The following is an 11,056-nucleotide window of genomic DNA, read 5'->3' as shown; positions in this document are numbered from 1 at the left end:
AATGATTTTTCAGTTCACAGAAAAATAAAGGGTTGTATAGAATCATAGAACGGTTTGGGCTGAAAGGGACCTTGAAGATCATCTAGTTCCAGCCCCCCTGCCATGGGCAGGGACACCTTCCACTAGACTAGGTTGCTCAAAGCCCCATCCAACCTGGCCTTGAATACTTCCAGGGATGGGGCATCCACAACTTCTCTGGGCAACCTGTTCCTGTGTCTCACCACCCTCATTGTAAATAATTTCTTCCTAATATCTAATCTAAATCTACCCTCTTTCAGTTTAAAACCGTTACTCCTCATCCTATCACTACAGTCCCTGATAAAGAGTCCCTCCTATCTTTGTTGTAGGCCCCCTTTAAGTACTAGAAGGCTGCTATAAGGTCTCCCTGGAGCCTTCTCTTCTCCACGCTAAACAACCCCAACTCTTTCAGCCTGTCCTCATAGGGGAGGTGCTCCAGCCCCTTGATCATCTTTGTGGCCCTCCTCTTTCTTATGCTGAGGGCTCCAGAGCTGGATGCAGTACTCCAGGTGGGGTCTCACCAGAGCAGAGGAGAGGGGCAGAATCACCTCCCTCGACCTGCTGGCCACACTTCTTTTGATGCAGCCCAGGATATGATTGGCTTTCTGGGCTGCGAGCACACGTTACCAGCTGCTGTCCAGCTTTTCATCCACCAGTAACCCCAAGTCCTTCTCCACAGGGCTGCTCTCAATCCACTCATTGCCCAGCCTGTATCCATGTTTGGGATCGCCCTGACCCAGGTGCAGGACCTTGCACTTGGCCTTGTTGAACTTCATGAGGTTTGCACAGGCCCTCTGGATGCAGCTCCCTAGCCTGTCAAGGTCCCTCTGGATGGCATCCCTTCCCTCTAGAGTATCAACTGCACTACTCAGCTTGGTGTCATCTACAAACTTGCTGAGGGTGCACTCAATCCCACTGTCCATGTCCCTCACAAATATGTTAAATAATAATGGTCCCATTACAGACCCCTGGGGGACACCACTCATCACTGGTGTCCCCCCGGACATCGAGATGTTGACCGCAACTTTAGTGTGACCATCCAGCCAATTCCTTATCCACCAAGTGGTCCACCTGTCAAATCCACATCTCTCTATTTTAGAGACAAGGATGTTGTGCGGGACAATATCAAATGCTTTGCACAAGTATAGGTAATGATGTCAGTTGCTCTTCCCTTATCCACCAATGCTGTAACTCTGTCATAGAAGGCCACCAGATTTGTCAGACATGATTTCCCCTTAGTGAAGCCATGTTGCCTGTCACCACCTACTTCTCTGCTTTCCCTATGCCTTAGTATAGTTTCCAGGAGGATTTGCTCCATGATCTTGCTGGGCACAGAGGTGAGACTGACTGGCCTGTAGTTCCCCAGATCTTCCTCTTTACACTTTTTAAAAATTGAGGTTATGTTTCCCCTTTTCCAGTCACTGGGAACTTCACCAGTCTGCCAGGACTTTTCAAATATGATGTATAGTGGCTTAGCAACTTCATCTGCCAGTTCCCTCAGGCCCCTCAGATGCATCTCATCAGGTCCCATGGACTTGTGCACATTCAGGTTCCTTAGATGATCTAAAACCTGATCTCCTACAGTGGCCTGTACCTCATTCTCCCAGTCCCTGCCTTTGGATTCTGTGAATTGGGCGGCATGGCTAGGGCACTTGCTGGTGAATACCGAGGCAAAAAAGTTATTGAGTACCTCAGCCTTCTCCATGTCAGTTGTAGCCAGGTCTCCTGTTTCGCTCATCACAGGGGTACAGTTTCTTTCATCTTCCTTTGTTGTCCTATGTACCTGAAGAAACCCTTCTTGTTATTTTTCATGTCCCTAGCCAAGTTCAGCTCCAGCTGTGCCTTGGCTTTCCTGATCCCCTTCCTGCACTCCTGGGCCATATCCCTATAATCTCCCCAGGATGTGCATCCCTGCCTCCACTGCCTATGCATTTTGGTTTTGTGTTTTAGTTTGGCTAAGAGGTCTTGACTTAGCCAAGCTGGAGGCTTACCCTGCCTCCCCTGCCCAGCTTCTTGCACATTGGGATTGAAAGCTCTTGCGCCCTAAGAAAAAGTCTTTAAATATCTCCCAGCTCTCATTTGGTCCTTTGCCTCTGAGGGCAGTTTCCCAAGGGATCCCATGCACTAGTGCCCTAAGCAGCCGAAAGTTTGCCTTTCTGAGGTTTAGGGTCCTGACTGTAGTTTTTACCGTGTACCTCTCAAGATTGAGAATTCCACCAGAGCATGATCACTGCAGCCCAGGCTACCTCCAGTCTTGAACCCTCCAATAAGTTCTTCCACATTAGTGAGCAACAGGTCCAGCAGTGCCTCTCCTCTGGTCAGGCTCTCTATCACCTGTACTAGGAAGTTGTCTTCAACTTCCTAGATAAAGAAACTAAATGCAATGACTGAAATCAGGCTATTTTTTGCAGTTAGGTCTTGCAGCTACTAAAAATTATGAAAGTCCTGAACAGGACTCAACAGAGTATTTCATATGGCAACTTTACAAGATGATATAAGGATGCATTGGGGAGGAAGGGGGGACCAATCCAATATAAGTTCTAGTATAATTTCCTTTTTTAGCCCTACTAAATATTAGGCAAAAAAATCATTACGTCCTGTGTGGTTTTGAGTGAATGCTCTTCATTTTACCTACACAACTGGTGATTAGGCATGAGTATACATCCCAGTATGTGCTGTTGTGCATGAACATTGACTGTTTTTTGTTCGATACTGCTTGCTCAACTGCCCTCCATTATTCAAAGTCCAGCTCTAATATCTGACTAATCTATATACATTTACCTTACAGTATTTTTAATTAATTATTCAAATAGCTACTTTTCTTGGCTTTGTTTTCTAGCATTGTCTCATTAGATTTTTTTCTTCATTTTTAAATACTTTGGATTCTGCTATCCTTATTACTAATATTACAAAGCTTAAATACTTCATTGACCCTGGATGCCTGCTTCTGTGGTGACATTGGTAAGTTGAAGAAAAAATGTTAAACACTAAAACACTAAGTAGCTTCTCTAGTTTTAAAAAGAAAAATAACCCAACCCACACAACCCCCCCCCCAAAAAAAAATCCCCAAACCCCTGAGAAGGAGATAGGATAGTCTATAAATGAGTGCTCTAGAGAAGACGCAATATTCAAATCTCATCCAAGTGAATTATCGGAATAGATTTAAAAGAAAGCACTTTGTATAAAGCTTTATATTAAATTATGGAACTCACTGCCATAAAATGTGTTGTACAGGCTAAGTACAAATTTTCAAAAAATGCAAGTTTATAGAATTTAGATTAATGAATGATTACTAAAGAAAATTGGCAGTCAACTGTTTCAGAAATCCCTATCCTGCTAATTGTTGGACCCTGAGAAGATATACATAGATATTCCTTGAGACCTTCCTGCAGATCTACAATATCTTATTGCATTCCAGAAAGCCTTTCTGCTTAGGCTTGGGACATGCTCAGAACTGAAAACTTCAAGGTAGAGCTTTTTCCTTAGGCTCAAGTCACTTACTACAGCAAAAGAAAAGCTGTAGAAAGAGGTAATCCATTTTCTCTCGTGGCATTATCAGTTTTTAAGGGAAACTGGTTCAGACTGAAACAGCTAGCTGGAAGCTGTGGCGCCTAGAAAAATCCTGGCAAGTAAATGGAAGAAGTTCAAGGCAGTAATGAAGAACAGATCTTCCATATGAAAAAAGCCTGGAATAGGATCTTCCATCAGTAGTATCAACAATCAGGAAGGTTGGGGAGTACATCTAAAGACAGAGTAGGGTAACTTCTCCATTCATTTTTTTTCTCCATGCATGGCTAAGTGACAGTTGTTTAATTGGAATTAACACTTCTGCAAATGCTAATATTGGGACTCTACCTATGTGCATTCTATGAAATAAGGATTTGTTTAGCTTAATGTCAATTTTTAACTCCACAAAGCTAAAATTAAAAAAATCTGGGAAGTTCAATGAACATTCAGAGCTACCAGCCTGAGTAAGACAAAAATTTGATCTAACCCACACTCATCCATTCTTTGATTGTGACCTTTTAGTGGATAGTGTGAGCATGGATAGTTATTAATTTCCTTAGAGTAGAGATACTGACAGGTTCAATTAGCTGGACCCCTCTGTCATTTCACAATAATAATTTTGTGCCTGGTCCCAATCAAAGGCGAACAATGAGCAACCTGCATTTACTTTCTTTAGATAAGTATATCAAGTACCTTTGCTAGTGTATAAATTAATATACAGTTACAAAACACTTCATAAAGGATCAGAGGAAAGAGGTGAGCCTTCTACCTATGGTAAAGCTATGGCACTAGAACAGCTTAACAGGTGCTTAGCATCCAGCGTGTTGTTGAGTTTTCAAAATGAGCCTGTGTGTACCATTTCAGCTGCATGGGCCAGGAAGAGAGCCAAGTCTTTTCATAATCACCAATGTGAAGTCCTTAACTGCAATTCCTATACATTTCTGTAATCACTTTTTGAATCCATGTACTTTTTTTAATAACCAGAATGTCCTGTGGCAAATAGTTTCACAGGTTAACTACCTATGATGGGAAGTAGAATATCTAGTTGTTTACCAGACATGAGACTGACCTGTCCTGGATAATATCAATAGACATTTCTGTTAGGACACATTTTCACATAGATTAATTACACTGAGCAACTTGAAGTATAGAGGTCTACAAAGTAGATCTGCTTTAGAGTGCATTTTGATACCCCTCTGTTCCTGCCTTATACTGCTGGTACTGAAGGCCATGTACCCTGTTCCTCCCTACTCACTGTTCTGCAGGCTTCCTTTGTCATTTCCTGCTACTTAGGATAAATTGTCTGGGTGATGAGAAACCCCAGTAGAAAAGAGCAGACCTGTACAGTGGGTTTAAATCTAACACTGAGTATTAAATCTGCCACTTGAGTATGCTGTCCCGCTTCATAGAAAAAAATTCTATTTTGCATGTGGTTCAGTGTAGATTCCATTGTACATACCTTTGTACCTTAAGTATGCAAGTTCATAAACTCCTGAATAGCTTTTTCTTAGAGCTATATATACACACCTTGTACGTTAGTGTGAGCGAAAGGTCAGGATGGCATTGAAACTTTCCCTCTTACTGCTCATGGCAAGAAGACTCAGTCTGGATCAGTATAAGTTCATATCCTATCTTTGAAGGAAAAAAGTACTGTTTCTTTCATAAACATTTTTTTCTGGGTATGTTAGACCCTTGCTCCCCCAAACAAGTTAGAGACCGCTCAAGCATAGATACAGATATTCCACCCCGGCCCCTGCCTTTGGCTATTGATAATGGCTGGAATTAGTCTGTCATAAATGTTTCTCGTCATTAATCAACAAATATAGCAGGTAAATCTTCTGCCCAAAAAGAGCACACATCCCTGACAAATGCTACAGCCATTGCTCTTGCTCTCTTTCGTCCCGCACCTGAATACTCAGATACAGCACTTGAGCTATTCTTATCTGTTACTATCCTTCAGCCAAAATTTAAGAAGCTTTAACAGTTACCCTTACTTCAAAATAAGACATTTGTAATTCCAGCAGGAAGATATATAAGAAGCATTGTGACCATTGATACCAGCATGTTTATAATCAGCTGCGCTTTGGAGTCTATGACTTTGACATTAATTTCATCAGCATCAGCTCTGTGACCAAGAGATAACATTTTCAGCTTCACATGCTTGTTGCCATATTTATAAATTAGTACAAACGCATCCAACTTACAATGAAAAGTCAAGCAAAGCCGATTCATTAAAACATTGTGGAGTAATAACAAAAAAGGGTTCACTGCTGAAACCAAGTATACCAGCCTAGAGAAGCAAGTTCTTCCTGGTACAAAAATATGCCTTTGAAAAAACTGTCCATCTTGACATACCAGATACAGTGGTAGTAATCACAAAACTAAAATCCAGAAAGCATCCTATAGTGAGGTCCGACACATGAGTGATGGCAAACAGACCACCTATGGATTGCTGTAACTGTTGTCATCCTTGAGATTTCACTTTTTTAATGTCTTGAACTGAAGCTCTGACACGCATCTTGGAAAAAAACAATGTGTTTCCCACCACCTACAGGTGACATTTATTCAGACAATTTCTATTGTATTTAGAGGAGTCTCTTGCTAGACAGAAGTGTGGCTCAGGAAAAAATTCATTCCTTCCCATCTTTTTAGGAAGTTTAGTCTGTCAGGCTGTGATAACCTACAGATCTTCTAAAAGCAGCTCTTGAAAATAATTTAGAGCTTAAAATTAAGGCAACAGTGATCCAAGAGAATGTACCCATGTTATTCATATCTTTATCGTCAGCTCTTTAGTGTTTAAATGGATCATCTGTGTAATGAAAGAGTTTTTAGCATGCTTGATCCATGGCCACAGGAGTCACAATTCAGACACCTATTTAAAGGTGTCTGGGATTCCAGCTGAGGACAGTATCTTATCTGTCTGTTCTTAAAAGAATTGATTGCCTAGTCTGCAGTTTCATGACATGAGCATGAATCACATTAAAACCATCCTGGAGCTGACTTTTGGAAACCTGGGTTCCACTGGACACGGTCAGGGACTACAGTTGATATCTGAACTATGTCGGGAGTAACTATGACTCTCTTAAGATGGGATCATAGTTACTAACTAGGCATAGCTGCAGAGGTCACACCTCCCTGTAGTCCCGCTCAATACCCTTTGGGGTAACTAAGATGAGCTCTGCCCCAGTGTGAGGGAATTATAGTTCCTTCCTCCCTGTCAACTGGCTTCAGCGATCACTCGATAGTATTCAAGGTGAAACAAATTTCTGGCATCGAGTTTGTACCATTGCCCAAAACCTGTGCCCACAGGTATTAGTTGGGTGCAGTCTGCCAGCCTTGGAGGGTGGTGCTGTCTGGCTTTAGCTCACCCTCATACCAAATTTGGCACAATGGGCCAGCCGATGCAGGTTATGTTTGTATCAGTGGCCACACAAACATGTCCTATGGACTTGCGTGATAAAGTGGTCACTAAAAACATCAAAGACCATGAAAAATTGGTGGAAGAGGGATTCAGTTTGAAGGGACTGGAGTTTATTAACTCAAATATTGAGGGGTTAGAATGGTGGCATCCTTCCACCTGGGCTGATAGGTTGGCCGTGTTTCCAGAGGTGTATGAGGTACCTACCTCTCTGAGTCTCAAAGGCATTAACATCAGCCATGCCTGGGAGAGGCAGAGAACGAAGAGGAGGGGGAACTCTCACCCTAGGGGCCATGGCCCCACCTTCTCCATTGCCATCAACACCTATCCTGGGTTCTAACATCGACCTGCCAACCAAGGGCACGCTGGTGGTGAAGGTCCCAGACAAGAATCCATCATGTCCATGTTGCAGCAACCGGATAGGAAAATGACGAGACTGACCGAACATCTGAAGATAGACCATGGAAAGAGAAAGATCCTGTTTCAGTGTGCCAGAGGTGGGAAAACAAATGTGAAACATCATAGTGTCGCCTGCCATTTTGTGAAGTGCAAGGGAGCTATGGAAGCTGCCCCGGTGGAGGGCTTGATTTGTGGGGAATGCGGGAGAGTATTAAAAAATTGGCCTGCAACAGCATAAATGCTTGGCCCATCCAGCTATCAGGATTATTGAGTGGATCACCGCCTCCTGCCCAAAGGAGAGTACTGAAAGTGGAGTACATTGGCAGTGCTGGACAGAGAAAGAAGTGGACTTGTTGCAGAAACTGGATAAGCAGTATGAGGGAAGTAAGAACATCAACAAGCTGACTGCGGAACATATTCCATTGAAAACGACCAAACAGATAAGTGACAAGAGAAGAGGACTTCATAAGAGTCCTGTGAAAAGAAGGGAAAAAGATCAAGAGTGGAGGAAACACCTTGAAAGAGAAGGAGAACATCCTGCGGACACTGGATCGAGTGTAGAAGGAGGACTGTGATCCCATTATCGAAGAGTGATTTTAGGTTGGATAACATCTGAAAAACTGCCCATTCTTCGGGAAACCTTTGAAAAGGTGATTGAAGAGAAGGGAGATCCATCAACATTAATTGATTAGATGGTAGAGGACCTCTATTCATGCCTGTTTATGAAGTCTGCCGAGTTGAAAGCAAGCCAAGGTCAGAAGCACCAAGGGGCCCGTGGGGCTGCTCCTTCGGAACCACTGAAGGAGGGCATGAAGAAAACGGCCAAGAAGTGGGGGCAATTCCTACAATTCCAGCGGCTGTTTTACCTGGATAGAGGTAAACTTGCCAGTATCATCCTGGATGATGTGGAATCCCTGAGGTGCGGTATACCACTGGACGAGGTACATAAGGTGTTCAAGTCGAGATGAGAATAGCTGGGAACATTCAAGGGCCTAGGTGCTTTTAGAACTGTTGGCCAAGTGGACAACTCTGCACTTGAAGCCATGATCATGGCAAAAGAAGTCTCTAAAAACATCAAGGAGATGAGTAAGAACATGGTGCCAGAACCAGATGGGCTTAGTTTGAGAGACCTTATTAAGATAGATCCTCACTATACCCAAATAATGGAACTTCTCAATTGATGGTTGGTATCTGGTACTATACCGGACATGGTAAGAGAATGTAGGACTGTATTAATATCAAAGTCTGCATTGCTGGAGCACCAGAATAACATCAATAATTGGCAGTCAATTACCATTGGATCGACCATTTTAAGGTTGTTCTCAAGGATTTCAACAGCAAGGTTGACTAAGGCATGTCCCATTAATCCACGACAAAGAGGATTCATTAAGTCATCAGGATGTGCAGAAAATCTGAAACTATTACAGTTCTTAGTTCATTGATTTAGGGAAAGCCTTTAGGGGGTAGTCTTCATTGATTTAGCAAAAGCCTTTGACACTGTGAGCCATTCTCACATCATTTCAGCTCTTAAACAGAAGGACATGGACAACCAAATTACTGCCCTGGTTACAAATCTGTATCATAACATCAGTACTCATATTGATCTGAAGATGAACAGTCAGATCCCATCAGGATTCGGATTGGTGTAAAACACGGTGATCCAATGTCCCCAATTTTATTAAACTTATCTGTGGACCCCCTACTGTGTAAGTTGGAGGAGGAAGTGGGTTCCAACACTGTTCAAAAAATATAACAACTATGGCTTTCGCAGACAACTTGGTACTGTTGAGCAGATCATGGGAAGGAATGCAGAAAAACATTGACATTTCGGATGTCTTTTGCGAACTAACTGGCCTCAAGACACAAGGGGAGAAATGCCATGGCTTTTATATCCAGCCGATGAAAGACTCATATACGATCAATGACTGTCCTTCATGGACAATTAACAGCACCCCCCTCAATATGATAGAACCCAGTAGCTCTGAGAAGCACCTGGGCTTATGTATTGACGCATGGACTGGAATATCAAAACCGGAACTACTGGAGAAAGTGAAGGGATTATTATAATTAGTTGGGAATGCTGCATTAAAGCCACCTCAGAAAGTTGACATCTTGAAAGGATGTACTATTCCATGATTGATCTACTTGGCAGACCAGGCCAATGTGAAAGCTACATACCTAGAAACCCTTGATTTGGCAATTTGAGTGGAGGTCGAGGAAGGGTTACATCTTCCAGTAAGTACTTGTGATGCTATCCTGTATTCCAGCACTTGGGATGGAGGTTTAGGTTTGATTCCCAGTGTACAAGCTCAAAGACTACACAGAATTGCACAGTCTTCAGACAAGACAATAAGAGCAGTGGTTTGGCACAAAGGTATCAAAAAAGAATTTGAAAGATTGTGGATTGCAGCAGGAGGAGATAAGGATAAAATTCCATCTATATGGGACCCATCTATATGGTGATATCAGAGGAACTAGGTGGTAAGGAACCAGTCTTGGAATGGGAGATGCCCGCTCCAAAAGTCTTCTTTCTGAGAGCGTGTAATTGGTGAAGACAGGAATTTGTGAACTGGACCAAGTTGGTATCCCAGGGCCGTGGAATTTCCGACTTTGAGAAGGATAAAATCAGTAACAACTGGCTGGAATTTTATAGAGGTATTCCCCACAGAAAGCTCATCACACCGTTACAGCTGAGAGCTAATGTCTACCCCACACGATAATTTTTAGGAAGGGGAAGACAAGAGACTCAAATTAAATCGTGCTGACATTGTCAGGCAAAGAACGAGATCTGTTTGCATATTATTGGATATTGTCCGACGGTACAGGACGCTAGCCTCAAAAGACACAATCAACTATGTAAATGATGGGCAGATGAGGCCAAAAAGAAAGAATGGATTGTATTCCAGGAACTGCTGTTGAAAGGTGAACAAAATGAATTATATAAGCTTGACTTTGTATTTGTTAAAGAAGATCAGTCCCTAGTAGTCGACGTCACAGTTAGCTATGAGAGTAAATTATCATCGTTCTCTGATGCAGCAGCAGAGGAAGTTAAGAAATGTCAACACCTAAAAGATCAAATTCAAGAACTGACAAGTACCAACACTATCAAATCTATAGCATTTCCTTTAGGTGCATGTGCAAAATGGTATTAAGGCTAACACAAGGTGTTAGCAGAATTAGGACTCTCTACTTCCTGACAGAAGTAGGTCGCTTGTTGTTTATCGAATTGGGCACTATTTTTCTTCATTGGACATTGTACATATATTTCCTAGTCAAGCACGGACTATTTTAAGATCCTAATGAATTACTGAATTGTAATTCTATCAATTAATGAATTGTTAATAAACTGATTCTTTCTATCTATGTATTTAAGGCGGGAGCCAGACCCCCCCCAGGAGTGTTAATGGTGACAAAAGCTGCTGAGTGTGACAAAAGCTTGTGTTAGGGTATTGATAGTATGTAGGGATGTTATGGGCTCAGAATCATGATGAGTCATCTATCCTGCCAAAAGACATTAATTACTGGTCTTGTCTTAGGTGGACAGGCCACCTTTACGCAACCCAGAAAAGGAATATGTATAATTTTATATATGTTCAATAAATAGACATTGTCAGCAATGGCAAACATCTCATTTTATGAGATGGCACTATGGCATCGTATGGCAATTTCTGCACCTCACTCTTCAGTAACTCTTATAAAAAGTGGTTGCTTTGA

Source organism: Ciconia boyciana, chromosome 4 (genome assembly GCF_034638445.1).
Source record: "Ciconia boyciana chromosome 4, ASM3463844v1, whole genome shotgun sequence".
Classification (NCBI taxonomy): Eukaryota; Metazoa; Chordata; class Aves; order Ciconiiformes; family Ciconiidae; genus Ciconia; species Ciconia boyciana.
The sequence above is the reverse complement of the archived record's forward strand: the minus strand, read 5'-3'. Positions refer to the sequence as shown.